This window comes from Mesoplodon mirus, assembly GCF_964341445.2.
Source record: "Mesoplodon mirus genome assembly, chromosome: 1".
In the NCBI taxonomy this organism is placed as follows: Eukaryota; Metazoa; Chordata; class Mammalia; order Artiodactyla; family Ziphiidae; genus Mesoplodon; species Mesoplodon mirus.
Window position 1 is genome coordinate 38,845,456 of NC_138976.1, and position 22,285 is coordinate 38,867,740.

At 37.4% G+C, this 22,285-nt stretch overlaps 1 protein-coding gene across 1 annotated transcript in view; it reads left to right on the forward strand.

Moving 5' to 3' along the window:
• Positions 1 to 21,529: 21,529 nt before the first annotated feature.
• Positions 21,530 to 22,285, forward strand: part of ZNF782 (zinc finger protein 782) — a 58,434-nt gene continuing 57,678 nt past the window's right edge. Inside the window, exon 1 of the mRNA XM_082615262.1 lies at positions 21,530 to 21,580. The gene's annotated coding sequence lies outside the window, so the exon portion shown is untranslated. The remainder of the gene's footprint in view (positions 21,581 to 22,285) is intronic.

A 22,285-nucleotide genomic window follows, 5' to 3' on the forward strand; every position in this document is an offset into this window, starting at 1 on the left:
TTTACCTCTTATCATGGAAATAAGAATCCCCATGCTGTATTTTTGCTGTATACTGCACAGAGAGAATCTCCAAGGGTGGCATGTGAACACATTTGTGATTTATATCTTTGTAGAAAAGAGGAGTAAAGTGAGCATCACAAATGCAGCCAGAGTCCAGAGTCCAGTAATGACAGCCATGGACACCCAAACCTGAATGCTTTAGCCTGAGGGATATCAACACAATTTAGTGTACTAAGTAACCCTTTCCCCAACATCCATCTAGTTGTAAGAGCTCCACCTAAGTTGTCAAGAGCACTTGTTTCACTCTCCTCATTCACAGAGATGTGAAAATATGAGGCACTTACCAAATGTCATTCTTCTGCTATCAGTCACAAACACGGGAGCATTTGAGAGCAGGAGGCTGGAGGGGAGTGATAGGGGTGTCTGCCAGTTATGGGGAAGGAACTCTGGAAAAAAACATCTCCAAGACAGCTGTGATTATCACCTCAGTTGCAGTCTCAAAGGGAGTGCCCGCCTGACAGGTTCACAACAATTACAGCCATTTCAATAACTCTCAAGTTCTTTTTCTGAATTATCTGGAGTAACCTTAAAGACAAAATGCTACCATCTATTCAGTGTCTTGTGGGATCACTCTTAACCATTAAGCTCTATTGGCTCCAAATGGGGCCTGGGAGATTATTTTTTCCCAACACAACATTTACAGATGAAGTTTCTAACTGAAACTTAGAAATATTAAGTAAAGTTTGTACAGCCTTTTCTGCCAAACCTGGAGTTGTTAAAAGTCTTCTAGCCTCCCACTGTAATATTCTTAAAGTGCTTTATACTCATTGATCCCAAAAGTTGATTTCTAGAAAAACATTCCAAGAAGTGATCATGAGCACGAATAATTACTTTAAATATTTTTTACTATAACACTAATTTTGACAAAAATAATAGAAAACACATGAAATAAGGGCATGTTCTAATGAATTATAATGGTATATATAGTGCTGTTATTTTGTTGTTATTGATGATGATGATATATTAGCTAACATCTTGTTCAGAGCCAGCGACAGTTTTAAGCACTTTATCTATGCTAGTATTATCTATTCTCATAGGTATAATTATAATCCCCCTTTCAAGATAAAAAACAATTACACTCAAATGATTAAGATTAACCCTTGGGGGCTTCCCTGGTGGCGTAGTGGTTGAGAGTCCGCCTGCCGATGCAGGGGATGGGGGTTCGTGCCCTGGTCCGGGAAGATCCCACATGCCGCGGAGCGGCTGGGCCCATGAGCCATGGCCGCTGAACCTGCGCGTCCGGAGCCTGTGCTCCGCAACGGGAGAGGCACAACAGTGAGAGGCCCGCGTACTGCAAAAAAAAAAAAAAAAAAAAAAAGATTAATCCTTAAAGTCACACATTGTATGAATGATGGAGTCTAGATATGAACCTAGTCAGTTTGATTATTGTTTAATAAATAATCTATTATGGAAAATTTCAAAAACCACAAATGTAGAAAGAATAGTATAAAGAACTTTGATATACCCATAACCTAGTTTCAATAATAATCAATTTTTTCAATGCTATTTCATTTATATCTTCAACTATTCATTTTCATTTTTATTTTTATGGTAATATTTTAAAGCAAATACCAGTCATTATGTTATTTCACCCATAAACACTGATGTAAACTTAAAAAAGGAATTTTTTACATAATAACCATGTCATTTTCACACTTAATGAAGTTAATCATAATTTCTTAATGTCATCTATAGCCAATCTATACTCAAATTTCTCTGATTGTTTAAAGATCTCCTTATATAGGTGGTTTGCTTGATTCTGGATCCAGAGTTGTAAAGAATGGAGTCATGGAAGATTTGAAAGCAAAGACCAGTCAAAGCTATGACTTAAGAATGGGTAGCAAATGTGATAAATTGAAGCTATTGACCATTACATTACTCTTCATTTCTTTGTATGTATTCAAATTTCTGTCTGTTATTCCTTTCCTCTTGCCTAAAGAGCTTCCTTTATTATTTCTTGTAGAGCAGGTCTGTTAGCAATTGGGGTTTCTCTGCTTGGAAAAGTCTATATTTAACTTTTATTTTTTAATGTTTTTTTCTGTTTAATTTTGAAATCAAGCAGTCCTCATTTTACATGATTCCAATATGCATGTGTTTCATTCACCAAGATTTAGTTAAATAATACCAGTCCCCCAACAACACAGTCTGAATTTCACCTATCATGGTATTTTGACTGGGAATGGTTGCATGAGGCACCAACTTAGCTGCTGGATCATCAGTCCACAAATCACCACATAAGTAACAGATAGATATCTTGATCTGTGACCTATTGCCACTTTTTTCAAAGTCTGACAGTGATTTGTCACAACAGATTTATCATTCACTCACAGACAGTGAAGTGTATGGTTGTGTTACCTACTTTCCCAGTGATAATCCCACAGGACAGTTTATAAAAATAGAGAAATGACCAACAAATATGAAAGTGTAGCAACAGAAATGAAAAGTAAGTATGCTGGTACTGAAATCTGAATCCAGTGTAAGTGAAATTATAGAAGAACTAGCAGCCAGTGGGAATATTGGCACTGCCATTGTTCTAGACATGCAGCCAGAGGAACTTAGTGAAGGAGAACTTATCAACATAAAAGAGGGAAATGACTTCGACCAAAAGGATGTGAAGATATCCTAGAGGTAGTGATGTCAGCAAAAACTTCTTGTTAAAGGTACTCTGGGAGATATTTCAGGACATTGAAAGTACAAAGGGCAATATGTTGGAAGTTGATCCATATGACAATTTGCCAAGGATAGAAAAGGTATTCACTTCAAGTCCTAAGTTATATAACAAAAGGAAAGCAAGCACTGTTGGAACTACTCTTGATAAGATTTTTACAAGTTAATGGAACACTTTAAGTCTCCATGTTTCTAATGTTTTAAATTACCATGTGCTACATAAATATTGATTATACTGTTTTCACGTTTCTCTATGCATGTATAACTGATAGGAAGAGTTTCAGTGTTTTGTCAAGAAATTTTAAAGATCACAGAACAACTGTAATTTTTCCCATTGATTATTAAGATTGCTTTGCACAGATTCAACTTGCACAATATTTTTTATGATTCTGCACTTCTTTGCAAAGCAAGAACTTCCTGTAATTACAGACTCATAAGAAGTTACAAAAATTGTACAGAAGGCCTTGTAAACCCATCACCCAGCTTCCCCCAATGGTAACATCTTATGTAACATTATATTATCAAACCTTGAAACTGACATTGGCCAACACAATTAACTACACTACAGACCTCATAAATTTTTTTCATACACTCATTTTAAAATATGTTTTGTGTATAGGCCTGTGATGTTTTTATCAGAAGTACAAATTCATATGATTGATATGACCACCACCACAATCAAGATGCAGAGCTATTATCACTAAAGAACTCTTGCTTCCTACTATAGTCTCTCCTTTGCTGCCCACCGGTAACCCCCTTGCAACTATCTATCTCTTCTTTATCTGTGTACTTTTGTCATTTGGAGAATATTGTATAAAGTAGTCATACAGTAACTCTTTGAGATTGGCTTGCTTTGTTTCTCAGCATAATGCACTTAAGATACAATTGTATCAATAATTTGTTATTTTTGTGGGCTAGTAGTATTTCCATTGTATGAATGTGCCACAGTTTGTTTAACCATTCACTCATTGAGGGACGCTGGGGATTTGTGCAGTATTTTGATGCAAAGATATGTGTATAAAATGTGTGTGTGTGTGTGTGTGTGCGTGTGTGTATGTGTCTGTATGAAAATAAGTTATTTATTTATTAATTATTTTTTAAATAAATTTATTGATTTTATTTAATTTTGGCTGCCTTTGGTCTTCATTGCTGTGCACAGGCTTTCTCTAGTTCTGGCAAGCGGGGACAACTCTTCGTTGCTGTGCGCAGGCTTCTCGTTGCAGTGGCTTCTCTTGTTGTGGAGCATGGGCTCTAGGAGTGAAGGCTTCAGTAGTTGTGGCACGTGGGCTCAGTAGTTGTGTCTCACAGGCTCTATAGCGCAGGCTCAGTAATTGTGGCGCACGGGCTTAGTTGCTCCGCGACATGTGGGATCTTCCCGGACCAGGGCTCGAACCTGTGTCCCCTGCATTGGCAGGCGAATTTTTAACCACTGTGCCACCAGGGAAGCCCTGACATGAGTTCTTTAGTTCTCAGAACTTTGGTTATGATGTGCTTTGGCATAATTTCCTTTCCTTTGATCCTGTTTGAGGATCACTAGCTTCAGTAATCTGTTAGGTTTATCTCTTTGCCAAATTTGGGAAATTGGTGTTTTGCCTTGTTGCTACCAGATGTAAGTGGCAATTCCCCTTTGAGCCCTTCTGAACCCATTAAGCCCTCACTGGGGGAAGGGAAGTGGAGTGCCAACTAGTACCTCCTCATATTGCCTCATTCCACTTTGCTGCTGTGGAGTGGAATAGAGGTTCAACTTCCTGCTGGACCCAGCTGGTCTCAAGGGAGGTAGGAAAGCAGAGGGCTAACTCATACCTCCTCCTTGCCACCTACATGGGGGAGGATGTTTAGCTCCCCACTGGCCCCAGTGACCATACTTCAGTAGAGGTATTTGAGGGCCAACAAGGACAACCTAGTTTTACCTTGCTGCTATGTGGGGTAGGGGGAGGGTTGGAACTTAGGCTCCCTGCTTGGCCTTATTCACACCAGCTGCAAGAAAGTAGATAACCCTAGTTGCTGCTGGGCGGGAGTGGAAGTGCAACTCCCATTTGGCCTCACTGACACCACATGGGGGAGTTTTTCTGTTCATATTTGATTGGAGTAGGGTATGTATTCTGTTCTGTTAGATCACCCTTTTCACAGGTCTTTAGCTAGAGGAAGAAGGCTTTTTTTGAAAAAGGCTTCTATTGCAGACTTTTTTTGAAAAAGGCTTCTATTGAAGACTTCTTTGGCTCCCCATCTAGTATATATGAGAGGCAAAAAGAAAACCCAGGGTACTCACCACTGCATCATGTCTCAAGTCCCTAGGGCACATAGTTCTAAGAGGGATAACTGGGAGGAATGGGGCTACTCCATCTTGGCCAGAGCTGAAAGTCCTTTTGCCCTTTAAAATTTGAGTTGCTTTCCTTCTTATTGCATTGTGGGAGTTCTTTTTATATCCTGGATTCAAATTCTTCATCAGATATGGGATTTGCAAATATTTTCTCCTAGTCTGTGGCTTGTTAATTGTTTTCTTACTAATGTTTTTGAAGGGCACACACTTTTAAGTTTCGTAAAGTTCAATTTATCAATTTTTGTTTTATAAGTTATGTATTTGGTATGATATCAATGAATTCTTTGCCTAGCCCAAGGTCATGAAGATTTTCTCCTATGCTTTCTTCTAAAAAAGCTTATAGGTTTAGCTTCTATATTTAGGTCTATGATCCATTTTGTATTGCTTTTTCGTTATGATATAAGGGTTTTTGTTTGGTTGGTTTGGGGTTTTTTGGGGTGCAGGGGAGACACAAGAAGGTTGCATGTGGATAGTCCATTGTCCCTGCACCAATTTCTGAAAATACTATATTTACCCCATTGAACGGTCTTGGCACCTTAGTCAACAACTCTTTGACCATAAATGAAAAGTTTATTTGTATTCCATTGATCTACATGCCTATCCTCGTGCCAATACAGCATGATAGTGATGACTATGGCTTCATAGTAAGTTTGGAAATTGGAGAGGTAAGTTACTCAACTTTGTTCTTTTATAAAATTATCCTGTCTATTCTAAGTTCTTTGTGTTTCATCTATAGTTTAAGATTAGCTTGTCAATTTTTACCAAAAAGAATCCTACTGTTATTTTGATAGAGATTGCTTTGCATTTATAGATCAACTTGGCAAAATTTCTATCTTGACAATATTGAGATTCCAATTCATGAACATGAAATGTCTCTATATTTATTTAGTTTTGCTTTAACTTCTCTCAGCAGTTTTTTGTATTTTTAAGTGTACAAGTTTTACACTATTGGTTAAATTTATTCCTAAATATTTTTAGATACTATTATTAATGGAATTATTTTCTTAGTCCATTTTCTGATTTTTCTTTGCCAGTGTGTTGAAATGTAGTTAATTTTGGATATTGATCCTACATCCTGTGACCCCTGTAAACTTATTAGGTCTAGTGTGTGTGTGTGTGTGTGTGTGTGTGTGTGTGTGTGTTCCTTGAGATTTTCTACATATAAGATTATGTCCATCTGTGAATATAGATAGTTGCACTGCTTCCTTACCAATAAGGATGACTTCAGTTACTTTTTTTCTTTTTTTGCGGTATGCGGGCCTCTCACTGTTGTGGCCTCTCCCGTTGCAGAGCACAGGCTCCGGACGCACAGGCTCAGCGGCCATGGCTCACGAGGCATGTGGGATGTGGGATCTTCCCGGACCGGGCATGTGGGATCTTGAGGAATTTTGTGGTTCTATACAAATTGTAGGATTGTTTTTTCTATTTCTGTGGAAAATACCACTGGAATTTGGTAAGGCCATCTATAGATGGCTTTGGGTTATATGGACAATTTTAACAATATTAACTCTGCTGATCCATGAACACAGGATGTCATTACATTTATTTGTGTCTTCAATTTTTCATCAATTTCTTATAGTTTTCAGACTAGATCATTTATTTCCTTGGATTAATTGATTCCTAAGTGTTTTGTTATTTTCAATACTATTGTAAACAGAATTTTTTTTATTTCTTTTTCAGATAGTTCATTATTAACATATAGAAATGGAACTCATTTTGTATGCTGATTTGTATACTGTAACTTTATTGAATTCATTTATTAGTTCTAACAATTTTTTGGTGGAGTCTTTAGGATTTTCTATATACAAGACCATGTCATCAGCAAACTGAGCCGATTTTACTTCTACATTTCTGATTTGGATGACTTTTGTTTCTTTGTCTTGCCCAATTGCTCTTGTTAGGACTTCTATTACTATGTTGAATAGGAGTGGTGATAGTGGGCACCCTTGTTTTGTTCCTGATATTATACAGAAAGCTTTCAACCTTTTACTATTGAGTATAATGTTAGCTGTGGGCTTGGCCTTTATTATGTTGAGGTTTGATTCTTCTTTACCCAATTTGTTGAAAGTTTTTACCATGAAAGGATATTGAATTTTGACAAATGTGTTTTCTGCATTTATTGAGATCATTATATGATTTTTGTCTTGTATTCTATTAATTTTCAATTTGCATATATTGAACCATCTTTGCATTCCAGAAGTAAATGACACTTGATCATGGTGTATGTTCCTTTTAATGTGCTGTTGAATTCAGTTTGCCAGTATTTTGTTGAGAATTTTTGCATCAATATTCATCAAGAATATTGGCCTACAGTTTTCTTTTCTTGCATTATCCTTATGTGGCTTTGGTATCAGGGTAACACTGGCTTCATAAAACAAGTTTGGGACTGTTCCCTCTTTTTCAATTTTTCTGGAAGAGTTTCAGAAATATTGGCATTAATTATTTAAATATTTGGTAGAATACAATGGGGAAGCCATGTGGTCCTGGGCTTTTCTTTGTTTGGTGGTTTTAGGTTACTGAATCAATCTCTTTACTCATTACTGGTCTGTTCAGATCTTCTATTTCTTTGTGATGTGGATATGGTAGGTTTTATGTTTTGAGGAATTTTTTCATTTCTTGTAGTTTGTCCAATTTGTTGGCAATACTGTTCATCTTTTAAAAAAACGAACTCAGTTTTATTGATCTTTTCTATTGATTTTTTATTCTCTATTTTATTTATATCTGCTCTGGTCTTTGTTATCTTCTTCCATCTGCTAATTTGGGATATAGTTAGTATTTTTATAGTTCCTTGAGGTGTAAAGTTAGGTGACTTATTTGAGACTTTTTGTTTTTTAGTGTAGTCATTTATCACTATAAACTTTCCTCTTAACACTGCTTTTGCTGCATCCCATAAGTTTTGATATATCTGTTTCCATTTTCATTTGTCTCAAGATGTTTTTTGTGTTTTTTTTTTTTTTTTTTTTTTTTTTTTGCAGTACATGGGCCTCTCACTGCTATGGCCTCTCCCATTGCGGAGCACAGGCTCCGGACGTGCAGGCTCAGTGGCCGTGGCCCACGAGCCCAGCTGCTCCACGGCACGTGGGATCTTCCTGGACCAGGGCACGAACCCGTGTCCCCTGCATCGGCAGGCGGATTCTCAACCACTGTGCCACCAGGGAAGCCCTCAAGATGTTTTTTGATTTGCCTTGATTTCACCTTTGACCCACTGGTTGTTCAGGAGTGTGTCATTTGATTTCCATATATTTTTGAAATTTCCAGTTTTCTTCATGTTATTGATTTCTAGTTTCATACCATTGTGGTCAGAAAAATACTTGGTATGATTTCAATCTTTATAAATTTGCTGAGATTTGTTTTGTGACTTAATATATAATCTCTTTTGGAGAATGTTTTACGTGTGCTTGAAAAGAATATGTATTCATTCCATTGCTGTTAGATGGAATGTTCTCTATACGTCTGTTAGGTTCATTTGGTCTAAGATGTAGTCCAAGTCAAATGTGTGCTTATTTATTTTCTTTCTGTGTGATCTATCCATTATGGAAAGTGGGGTAATGGAGTCTCCTACTATTATTGTGTTGCTGTCTATTACTCCCTTTATATCTGTTAGTATTTGCTTAAAATAGGTGCTCCAATTATTCATGCATCATATTTATAATTATTATATCCTCTTGATGAATTGACCTCTTTAAAATTATATAATGACATTCTTTATATCTTGTGACAGTTTTTGACGAAAGCCTATTTTGTCTGACACAAGTACAGCTCTTTTTAGTTTTCATTTGCATGGAATCTTTTCCTATGTCTTCACTTGAGCCTGTGTGTGTCATGAAGTCAAAGTGAGTCTCTTGTAGGCAGTATATAATTGGATCTAATTTTTTTTATCTTTCATCTACTCTATGCCTTTATATTTGAGAATTTAACCCATTTACATTTAAAGTAATTATTTATAGGTAAGGACTTATGCTTGCCATCTGTTTATTGTTTTTTGGCTGTTTTAAAGTTCCTTTCTTCCTCTCTTGTTCTCTTCATTTGTGAATTGATATTTCATAGAGGTACACTTGATTCCTTTCTCTTTATCTTGTGTGTATCTACTATAGATTTTGGTTTTGTGGTTATTCTGTTGCTTACTTGAAACCTCTTCTAGATAAACAGCTTATTTTTAGCTGTTAACAACTTAATTTTGATCACATACAAAAAGTCTACCCTTTTATTCCCCTCTCCTTTTACATTTTATGTTTTTAATGTCACAATTTATATCTTTTTATATTGTGTATACATTAACAAATTTTTGTAGCTTTAGCTATTTTTAATACTTTTTGTCCTTTACTCTTTATATTAGTGTTAAGTAGTTAACACTGCCGTATTACAGTATTAGAGTATTCTGAATATGACTGTATACTCACATTTACCAGTGTATTATGTATTTTTCATGTGTTTTTATGTTAGTAGTTAACCTTTTGTTTCAGCTTGGAGAACTTCTTTCACCATTTCTTGTAAGGCAGTTCTAGTTGTGATGAACTCCCTCAGTTTCTCTTTATTTCTTTATTCCTGAAGGACAACTTTGCTGGGTAAAGTATTCTTGGTTGGCGTGTTTTTTTTTTTTTTTTTCAACTCTTTGAGTATATCATATCACTCTCTCCTTGCCTACCATGTATCTGCTGGGAAATTTGCTGATAGCCTTATGGGGGTTATTTTGTATGACAGAGATTTTTTTTCTCTTGCTGCTTTCAAAATTCTCTCCTTGTCTTTGATTCTAGACAGTTTAATTATAATACATCTTAGAGAAGTTCATTTTGGATAGAAAATTTGAGATGACTTATTTACTCCATGAACTAGGATGTCCAACTCTCTTCTCAGCCATTATTTTTTTGTTTGTTTATTTTATTTTATTTTATTTTATTTTATAGTCACTTTTCTTTAGAAGAGGTTTTTACCCTTTTCTCCCTCTCTTTTCTTTCTGGAACTCCAATGATGTGTAGATTGCTTCTTTTGTGTCTCATAAATCTTGTAGGCTTTCTTCATTCCTTTTTACTCTTTTTTTGTTTTGCTCCTCTGATTAGATAATTTCAATTGATCTGTCTTCAAGCTGACTAATTTCTTCTTCTACTTACTCCAGTCTGCTGTTGAAGCTTTCTATTGAATTCTTCAGTTCAGACATTGTATTCCTCAGTTCCAAAATTTCTGTTTTGTTCTTTTTTATGTTTCTCTCTCTTTGTTGAACATCTTTTTGTTCTAGTAATGTTTTCATGATTTTTTAAAATCTCCTATCTATGTTCTCTTGTAGCTCTGAGTATCTTTAAAAGAATTATTTTGAATCCTTTGTCATGCAATTCCTGTATCTCCATTTCTTTGGGGTCAGTTAATGGAAGTTTACTGTGTTTTTTTGGTGGAGTTGTGTTTCCCTCATTCTTCATGATCCCTCTAGCCTTGTGTAGGTATCTGTGCATTTGAATAAACAATCACTTCTTCTTGACTTTATAGACTGACTTTGGTAAGAAAAGACCTTTACCTAGGGGTGGGGATATGCTGGAGCTTGTAGTGACCCTGGATCTAGTGATGCAGAGTGCCAAGTGCAAGGGCATGTGGTGGTTCCAGTTTTGGCAGGGCGTGCTGACTCATTTTTCAGGCCACTGAGTCCTTGGCATGATCAACAACTGTGTGATCCTTGGTGAGCACTGCAGGGAGTCCATAGAGGCTTCAAAGGCTATTAGGGTCCTCAGAGGCACCTCCAGTTCCAGCATCTAGGACCAGGGCAGGCAATGGTGGTAGCCAGAGCCAGTGGTGTATACATGCTCAGCTGCAGGAGTAGCTGTGGGTGCCTGCATAGTGTCAGAGCCAATTACAAACACACTTATAGTAGGGGGGGCCAGGGTAAGGGTTGAGGCCAACTGCAGGCACCCTGGAAGCTCTGGGGGCCATGGTTGTTGGCATGCACCACCATGGCTGCTGGTTCTCACTACAGGAGCATGGCAGTGGAGGCCGGTGTTGGGAGTCAGACCAAGGGCATACAAATATACAGCTCAAGGGGTTAACTGCAGGTGAGCCGACTGGTGCAGGTCAATTATAGAAGAGAGGGACAGATGCAGGCCCACAAGAAGCTACAGGGGCTCTGGCATGCACTCCTGTGGCTGCACAGTCTCCTCACGGGCATACACATGACAGTGGCGGCCAGGGTCAGGTGTCGGACAGGGGGCGTGCAGATGCACAGCTGAAGTGACTAGCTGCAGAGGAGCCCAGTGGTGTAGACTGGTGACAGGAGGCAGGGCTGGGTCCAGGCCCACAAGTAGCTGTGGGGCCCTTGGCTATTGAAGCATACTTCCTTGGCTGTAAGATCTTCCTATGGGTACACACACAGCAATGGAGACCAGTGTGCAAGTACAAAGATTGAAGTGGTAGGGGTCAGCCGCCAGGGTCTGTACTGGCATTTCGTACTCACGCAGCTGCAGAGGCCTGGACTGGTTGCCAGCATGGGTCCCAGGTTCCAGTGGAAATGGGGATGGGGAGCAGGGAGGGACTCAGGTGGCTGGCATCTACTAAAGTGAATACCCATGAGGCAAAAATCAGTGAAATCTGGGGGGTTTGAAGTGACTGTTTCTTCTGTGATGGAAGCTGCCAAGGTCAAAGAACTGAGGTTGCTTTCAATATATGTTGATATTAGTAAACCCTACTTTTCTTCCTTGCTCCTAGCCATCTCTGTACATCTCAGCTTTGCCAGTCTCTGGGAAGGTAAAACTGAATCAAGTGCTTTTTGTGTGTCCTGAAAGGCTGGGAAGCTCGTCACTCACTCCACTCTCCCTTTCCCTTCAAGGAGAACGGTTTCTAGTTGGGGAGTTTCCTCTTGGCACTGAGCAGTGCCAGCTTGGAGGACAGGGTGATGTAGACAAAATGAAGCTGTTCTTTCCCTTTTTGTGCAGTTATTTTCAATTGCTTTGTTCCACTGTGTTGCTGAAGTTTCTTAAGTGGACTCCAGCACTCTTTTTGTTCATGGAGAGATGTCTGTTGACCTTTGTTGGGGGATGGAGGCTGAGTGTCCGACTCCACCATCTTGGTGACATTACTCTTTAATAATATATTGTTAAGGATTTTTTCATCTATATTCATGAGGGATATCAGTCTTTTCTTTGCATGTGATGTCTTCATTTGCCTTTGATGTCAAGATGAAACTGGCCTAATAGGATGATGTGAGACATGCTGTCTCTTTTCTACATTTTCTGGAATAGATGGTGAGGGATTGAGATTATTTCTTCCTTAAATATTCAGTGGAATTCACCAGTTGAGTCATTTGAATCTGGACTTTTATTTCCTGAAAGGATTTTAATTACTAATTTAATTTTATTATTTGTTATAGATCTATTGAGATTTTCTATTTCTTTTTGAGTCAGTTTTGGAAATTTGGATCTAAGAATTTGTCTGTATCTTATAAAACATCTAACTTGTGGCGTAAAGTTGTTCATAATACTCTCTCATACTCCTTTAATTTCTGTATTTAAATTTCTTGTTTTGGTAAATTCTTGCTTGGAATGCTAGCTAAAGGATTGTCAATTTTGTTGATCTTTTAAAGAGCCAGATTGACAAAATTCTGGTTTTATTGATTTTTGTGTTTTGTATTTTTTTGACATGTGTTCTAACCTTTATTATTTCCTTTCTTTTGCATGGTTTTTTCTTTTTTAGTGTCTTGGGGTTGAAACCTAGGTTATTGATATGAGACTTCTCTTCCACTACAGGTGTTTAACAGTATAAATTTCTTTATAAGCACTGCTTTAGGCACATCCCATACATTTTGATATACTATTTAAATTTTTCATTTACTTCAAAATACTTTCTAATTTTCCTTCCAATTTATTTTTTCACTTACGTGTTATTCAGATATGTGTCATTTAATTTCCAAATATTTGTGGATATCCCAGATATACTCTGTTCTTGATATTTCACATTCCACTGTGGTTGGAGAACATATTTATATTATTTCATTCCTGTTTAATTTATTGATATTTGTTTATGGCTGAATACATGGTCTATCCTAGAGAATGTTCCATGTGCTGTTGAAAAGAATGTGTATTCTGTATTTATTGAATGGAGCATTTTATATATGTCACTTAAATTACTTTGGTTGATAGTGTTTTTCAGGTCTTTCTTCTATAAACTTGCTGATTTTGTTTCATTTTTTTTCTATTATTTTTGGACATTAGGAAATTGAAATTCCCAACTATTATTGTTGTATTGTCTATTTCTACTTTCATTTCTGTTAGATATTGCTTCATGTATTTTGAAGTTCTGTTATTATATTTGTATACATTTATGATATTATTGACATTTTATCATTTGGATTTGTCCCTCTTTATCTCTAGTAATATTTCTTGTTTTAAAATCTACCTTGTCTAGTATTAATACAACCACTTCAGCAGGTTACTACTTGCATAACATATCTTTTCCATCCTTCTACTTTCAATGAATATGTGTCTTTAATTCTAAGATATGTCTTTTGTAGCTTGCTTATAGTTGGATCTTGCTATATTATCCATTTTGTCAATCTCTGTTTTCTAATTGAGTTGTTTAGACTATTTACATTTAGTGCAGTTATTGATAGGGTCAGAGTTACATTTGCCATCTTGCTATTTGTTTTCTGTTTTCAGTCTTCTTTGTTCTTCTGTTCTTCCTTTAATGACTTCTTTTGTGTAAAATATTTTAGTACATTATTTTAATTCTTTTACTGATTTTTACATTTTTGAATTATTTTCCTAGTGTCTGAACTTCATAATCCAATATACATCTTAACTTATTGCAGTCTATTTCAAATTAATATTAACTGAATTCCCATGAAACATAGAATGTTTTCTACAATATAACTCTATTCTTTCCCCTTCTTGAGTAATTGTTTTAATATATATTATATGCCTTACAAACCAACAATACAGTGTTATAATTATTTCTTTATACAATCTTATGCATTTTAAAGAATTTAATAGAAGAAATGAGAAAATATATTTATAAATTCTTTTATTCTTAATCTAGATATTTATTACTCCTGGTACTTTTCATTTCTTCCAGTTGATTTGTGCTAGTGTCTAATGTCATTTTCTTCTAGCCCAAAGAATTTACTTTAGTATTTCTCATAAATCAGTTCTAATAGCAAGGAATTCTCCCAGCCTTTTAAAATTCAGAAATGTCCTTATTTCACCTTTATAACTGGTGGATAGTTTTGCTGGATAAAAAATTCTTCATTAGCAGTTTTTCTTTCAGTATTTTGAATATATTATTCCACTGCCTTCTTGGGTCCATTTTCTCTGGTGATAAGCTACGCTTTTTTTTATAGTGATGCACTCCAGTACGTATTAAGTTGTTTTTCTCTTTCTACTTTTAAGATTTTTCTCTTTGTGTGTGGCTTTCAACATTTGACTACAGTGTGTCTGGGTACACAACTCTTTGTATTTATTCTATTTAGGATTCATTAAACTTCTTGGATGAGTAAATTAACATTTTTTCATCAAAGTTAGGAAGTTTGGGCCATTATTCTTCGAAAAATAACAATAATTATTGGATTCACAATTTGAGGAAGTATATTAGATGAAACTTGATACATTTAGTGCAAAAGTCTAGGGACCTTGAAATTGGAATGAGTACATGTCTTTGGATTCAGATATAGCCTGAATACATTGAGCATGATGAGTACACCATGATCTCATAAGTAGTTGTTTCTCCCCATGTGAGACAGTTTCTACATTGCTGGTACGCAACTATTAGATAAATCTCAAAATCATTATCCTGAGTGGAAAAAAAAAGACATACAGAAGAGTATGCACCATATGATTCCTTCTGCATAAAACACTAGAAAAGACAAAGCTAACCTATAGTGACCAAAATGGAGAGGGACAATTCCTAGATGGAAGTGACTGAATAGTGTCAAAAGTGATCCAATATATTTGGGCTCTCAATAGATGGAAATTATTTTAAGTATTCATTCTGATAAGGCTTGAATACAAGAATATCTTCAAGAGGGACATTATACTTCTGAATCTTTTATGAAATTCTGTGCATAGGAGGATGGATGCCAAATAAATACACCTTCTCCCCCAAACCCTACTAGGATGGACTCAATGTGAGATCAAGATCAAGGTGAGGATATTCACTTAGGCAGATTTACCAAGCATCCAGGAAGCCTAATGTTATTATCAGAGGAGAAGGATATGGTCAAGCATCTGCTACTAGTTTGTCAGAGCAGATATTCTCTGCTCCGTACACCTTACCTGGCAAATTAGACACTTGAAGCTTGTGAGGCAGTTCAGGTTTGTTGTACCTGAAATGCTCTGTGAAATTTTAAGGCCTCTAAGGTTGACTAAAAGTTACTGCTTGTGAGCAGATATGAAAAAGAAGTGATCAACTGACTTCTAACAGTGGCGCTCTCATTTCTTTCTCACCTAATACTAAGGAGTGATCCTAATATAACTCATCCCTCTTTTAGGGGAGTGCACACTCTCCTCAGGGTCTGCCTGTACAACCTCCCTTACTGACTCCAGGCGCATAGTGGGAATTTAAAAACCAACTATTCTTGGAGAGAAAATTGCAAGGTCTAATCCAGAAACAAACAAACAAAAAACACAAAAGGAACTCAAGATCTTTCTCAATACTAAATGCTGCAATCAAAATACATAGGGTAGCTGATTGGATGAAAAAAACAAAATCCATCTACATGCTGCCTATAAGAGACTCACTTCAGAGCTAAAGACAAACAAAGATTGGAAGTGAGGGGATGGAAAAAGCTATCTCATGCAAATGGAAATGACAAGAAAGCAAGAGTAGCAATACTCATATCAGATAAAGTAGACTTTAAAACAAAGTCTATTACAAAAGACAAAGAAGGGCATTATTTTTTAAATAAATTTATTTATTTATTCGTCTTTATTTTTGGCTGTGTTGGGTCTTTGCTGTGTGCAGGCTTTTTCTAGTTGCAGCGAAGGGTGTGCGGGCTTCTCATTGTCATGGCTTCTCTAGTTGCAGAGCATGGACTCTAAGCACGTGGGCTTCAGTTGTTGTGACACACGGGCTCTAGAGCACAAGCTCAGTAGTTGTGACACCCGGGCTTAGTTGCTCCGTGGCATATGGGATCTTCCCAGGCCAGGGATCAAGCCCGTGTGCCCTGCTTTGGCAGGTGGATTCCCAACCACTGCACCATGAGGGAAGCCCAGGAAGGCGTTATTTAATGATACAGGGATCAATACAAGAAGAAGTTATAATATTTGTAAACATATGTGCACCTAATATAGGAACACCTAAATATATAAGGCAAATATTAACAGACATGAAAGGGAGAAATTTACAATAATACAATAATAGTAGGGGAATTTAACACCAACTTACATCACTGAACAGATGATCCAGACAGAAAATCAATACAGAAACAGTGGCCTTAAATGACATATTAGACCAGTTGGAATTAATATACATCTACAGGATATTCCATCCCCAATAAAAACATAATACACAATATTTTCAAAGGCATGTGGAACATTCTCCAGGATAGATCCCATGATAGGCCACAAAACAAGTCTCAACAAATTAAAGAAGATAGAAATTTTACCAAACATCATTTCTGACTACAATGGTATGAAACTAGAAATCAATTAGAGGAAGAAAAGTGGAAAAAACACAAACACATGGAGATTAGACTACATGCTATTAAAAAACCAATGGGTCAACAAACAAAGAGCAAATCAGAAAATATCTTGAGACAAATGAAAGTTAAATGCAACTTTCCAGAAGCAGTTCTAAGAGGGAAGTTTATAGCAATACAGGCCTATCTCAAGAAATAAGAAAAACATCAAATAAACAACCTAAGCTACCATCTAAATGAATTAGAAAATGAAGAAAAAAGCCCAAAGTCAGGAGAAGGAAGGAAATAATAACGATCATAGCAGAAATAAATAAAACAGAGACAAAAAAATAACAACAACAACAACAGAAAAGATCAGTGAAACCAAGTGTTGGTTTTTGGTTTTTTAAAAAGCTAAAAAAATAGATAAGCCTTTATTCAGTCCCATTAGATGACATGATACTATGCATAGGGAATCCCAAAGATGCTACCAAAAAACTACTAGAGCTAATCAATGAATGTGGTAAAGTAGCAGGATACAAAATTAATGCACAGAAATCTCTGACATTCTGATACACTAATGATGAAAAACCTGAAAATGAAATTAAGAAAACACTCCCATTTACCATTGCAACAAAAAGAATAAAATATCTAGGAATAAACCTACCTAAGGAGACAAAAGACCTGTATGCAGAAAATTATAAGACACTGATGAAAGAAATTAAGCATGATACAAATAGATGGAGAGATATACCATGTTCTTGGATTGGAAGAGTCAACATTGTGAAAATGTCTCTACTACCCAAAGCAATCTACAGATTCAATGCAATCCCTATCAAACTACCACTGGCATTTTTCACAGAACTAGAACAAAAAATTTCACAATTTGTATGGAAACACAAAAGACCCCGAATAGCCAAAGCAATCTTGAGAACGAAAAATGGAGCTGGAGGAATCAGGCTCCCTGACTTCAGACTATACTACAAAGCTACAGTAATCAAGACAGTATGGTACTGGCACAAAAACAGAAAGATAGATCAATGGAACAGGATAGAAAGCCCAGAGATAAACCCACGGACCTATGGTCACCTTATCTTTGATAAAGGAGGCAGGAATGTACAGTGGAGAAAGGACAGTCTCTTCAATAAGTGGTGCTGGGAAAACTGGATAGGGACATGTAAAAGTATGAGATTAGATCACTCCCTAACACCATACACAAAAATAAGCTCAAAATGGATTAAAGACCTAAATGTAAGGCCAGACACTATCAAACTCTTAGAGGAAAACATAGGCAGAACACTCTATGACATAAATCACAGCAAGATCCTTTTTGACCCACCTCCTAGAGAAATGGAAATAAAGACAAAAATAAACACATGGGACCTAATGAAACTTAAAAGCTTTTGCACAGCAAAGGAAACCATAAACAAGACCAAAAGACAACCCTCAGAATGGGAGAAAATATTTGCAGATGAAGCAACTGACAAAGGATTAATCTCCAAAATTTATAAGCAGCTCATGCAGCTCAATAACAAAAAAACAAACAACCCAATCCAAAAATGGGCAGAAGACCTAAATAGACATTTCTCCACAGAAGATATACAGACTGCCAACAAACACATGAAAGGATGCTCAACATCTTTACTCATTAGAGAAATGCAAATCAAAACTACAATGAGATATCATCTCACACCAGTCAGAATGGCCATCATCCAAAAATCTAGAAACAATAAATGCTGGAGAGGGTGTCAAAAAAAGGGAACACTCTTGCACTGCTGGTGGGAATGTGAATTGGTACAGCCGCTATGGAGAACAGTATGGAGGTTCCTTAAAAATCTACGAATAGAACTACCATATGACCCAGCAATCCCACTACTGGGCATATACCCTGAGAAAACCATAATTCAAAAAGAGACATGTACCAAAATGTTCATAGCAGCCCTATTTACAATAGCCCGGAGATGGAAACAACCTAAGTGTCCATCATCGGATGAATGGATAAAGAAGATGTGGCACATATATACAATGGAATATTACTCAGCCATAAAAAGAAATGAAATTGAGCTATTTGTAATGAGGTGGATAGACCTAGAGTCTGTCATACAGAGTGAAGTAAGTCAGAAAGAGAAAGACAAATACTGTATGCTAACACATATATATGGAATTTAAGAAAAAAAATGTCATGAAGAACATAGGGGTAAGACAGGAATAAAGACACAGACCTACTAGAGAATGGACTTGAGGATATGGGGAGGGGGAAGGGTAAGCTGTGACAAAGTGAAAGAGCGGCATGGACATATATACACTACCAAACATAAGGTAGATAGCTAGTGGGAAGCAGCCGTATAGCACAGGGAGATCAGCTTGGTGCTTTGTGACCGCCTGGAGGGGTGGGATAGGGAGGGTGGGAGGGAGACACAAAAGGGAGGGGATATGGAAACATATGTATATGTATAACTGATTAAATTTGTTATAAGGCAAAAAATTAAAAAAAAAAAAAGGTTAATATCCAAAAAAAAAAAAAAAAAAGCTAAAAAAATAGATAAGCCTTTATTCAGTCTCATTAAGAAAATAAGAGAGAGGACCCAAATAAACAAAATAAGAAATGAAACCAATATAACAAAAATACCAAATAAAAAAAAATCCTAAGAATACTACAAACAGTTATATGCCAATAAATTGGACAACCTGGAAGAAATGCATAAATTCGTAGAAATATACTATCTTCCAAGACTGAATCAGGAAGAAATAGATAATCTGATCAGACTGATTACTAGTATTGAAATTAAATCAGTAATAAAAAAACTGCCCCAAAAACAAAATCCCAGGACAGAACAGCTTCACAGGGGACTGCTACCAAACATAAAAATAAGAGTGAATACCTATCCTTCTCAAACTATTCCAAAAAGTTGAAAAGGGGGCTTTCCTGGTGGCGCAGTGGTTGAGAGTCCGCCTGCCGATGCAGGGGACACGGGTTCATGCCCCGGTCCGGGAAGATCCCACGTGCCGTGGAGCGGCTGGGCCCGTGAGCCATGGCTGCGGAGCCTGCGTGTCCAGAGCCTGTGCTCTGCAACGGGAGAGGCCACAACAGTGAGAGACCCGCGTACCACAAAAAAAAAAAAAAAAAAAAAGTTGAAGAGGAAGGAACATTCCGAAACTCATTCTATGAGGCCACAATTACTCTGACACCAAAACCAGACAAAAAAGAAAATTACAGGTCAATATCATTGATGAACATAGATGCAAAATGAAATATTAGCAAACCAAATTCGACAATACATTAAAAGGATCATACACCATGATCAAGAGGAATTTATTCCAGGGATACAAAGATGGTTCAATATCTGCAAATCAACCAATGTGATACACTACATTTAAAAAAAGGATATAAATCACATGATCATCTCAATAGATGGAGAAAAAGCATTTGATGAAATTCAACACTTATTCATGATAAACTCTAAACAAATTGGTATAGATCAAATTGGTATAGATTGGTATATAGGGTTTACAGATGCTTAAGAGAGGATAGGACATTAGAGGGAAGAAAACAAGTGAGGTTTGTGTATTTATAACTTTGGCTGGCTGTGCAGAGCCATGTAATGGCCATTACAATGTTTCTCTTCCTAAGGCCACAGCTCTCATAAGTGTAGCCTTTTCTGCCAGGCTCTGGTAGTATTACTTACCCTCACTATAAGCCTGATGGTGCTAATGGTTCCCTACCATCATCAGTTACAGGATGCTTCACCAACCCTACCCATGTTTTTGGAGCCCCCGTTTATTAAACTCAAGTGTCCTTTTTTTTCTTGACAACTGACACGTGTTTTTTGAGGTGACCCTGACAACAACACTGATCATAAACTCCATGGGGATAGGGAATTTAATATCTTTTATCTGATGTTGTTAACCCAGCATCTAGAATGATGTCTATCGCACAGAAAGTTTTCAATAAATTTGTTCCATGAACATATGTAGTGACCACTTTGTTTCTGTTAGTGAAATTTATGTTAAAGTCTATTATGATTGATTTAATGTAATATTGATTTAATACAGTTTGACCAGCATTTTTGTGCTGTTATTTGTAATTCGTTAAAGAATGACAAAGAATTAGGTATGTCAGCAAAAAGCAAGCAAACTTGTTATGTGCACAGAAATCCAAGATCAATGTAATTTAATTAACAAAATTTGTTGAAACAATAATAGAATTCATCTGAAAACAATGTTGATTCATAAAAACTAACAGCTTCCTTATATATCAATACATCTATACCTGCAGCACTGCCTTGACCTCCAGTAGAACCTCCACACTGGGCTCCAGGGGTGCCAGCAGGGGCTTAGGGGTTAATGGGTGTGTTGGCTGTATAGATACAGTGTAGAGGTCCCAAGTTGAAAAATTACAAAATTATAATTTTACAGCTATATAATTTCAATTCTAAATACCTCAATCGTCCTGCCTTTTTTTTTTTTTTTACAAAACCAATTTTCTTACGTAACTCAAAATTTTTTCACACTTTACCTACGTAATGGTAATTTTAACATTTTCAATATCCAAGCCATATTCAAGTTTCCCCAACTGTCTCCAAATGACTTATGAAAAAACTGCTATTTCAACTGGGAGCCAATAGAGGACCACCCTTTGCATCTGGCATTTAAGTTGATATTTAACCCGTTCTCTTCAGGATCCTTGAGAGGCTGGGCAGGATACTTGTAAGACGTCGCCCTTCAGCTTTCTAAAATGCGTAAACGCCTAAAGAGTGACTGCAGCAATGGACGCGGAGGTCTATGGGAAATGTAGTCTTGAATCCTTCTGTTTTACCGCGCGGCCCTCTGGGAAGGGGATTCTGGGCTGCTTCTGCGCGTGTGCGGCTGTATCCCCGCCTCCTCTTTCATCTTCTCTGGACTTCAGGGAAGAGGTTTGGGAAGCTGGGAGTCAGCTCGGAAAGTGAAGGGTGCGCACCTGGGGTGAGAGTGCGGGGGGACCAGCTGAGAGGGGTGCATTTGTGCCTAGGGATGGAAGCGGAAAATCTTTGGGACTCCCTCCCACCAACGCCAGTGTATGCGCCCGGGCGGGCCCTCAGCCTGGGGGAGGCCGGTAGGGGATGACCCCGGCCCTCGTCCTCCCCGGGTGCAGGTCGGGCTGGTCCGGTTAAGAGCAGGTGTTCAGTGTAGGCCTGGGTGTGTGGGGACCGTGTGCTTGGCCCCGCCTGCAGCCCGACAGGGGAAAAAAAGCCCATGTCGGCGGCAGGGGGCAAAGTGAATTTATAGTGCTGACGGTGGCCAGGGGTCTGCGATGAGAGCCCCTGGAGCAGAAGGGCCCGGTAAATTACAGGTCTGTCACCTGTAAGCAGGGTTACAGAAGGAACCTGGGTAAGAGGTATTTTATATGAAAATGATACTAATGATGACTGTTTCGTGGCGTTGTTTTGAAACTTAGATCTAAGTCATCACTTGTAAAGCATTTAGACGAGTGCCAGATACTGAGCACAGAGTAAGTGACAACTGCTATTATAGTTGGAAGACACTTTATTCTTTTCATTGGATGGCTTTATGTTATCTCATTAACACTTTAACAAAAACCGAGGCTCAGGTTGGTGGAACGGTGTGGTCAGGTCACAAGCTAGTAGTGAGGGAGTTTAGATTCAAGGGCAGGTGTG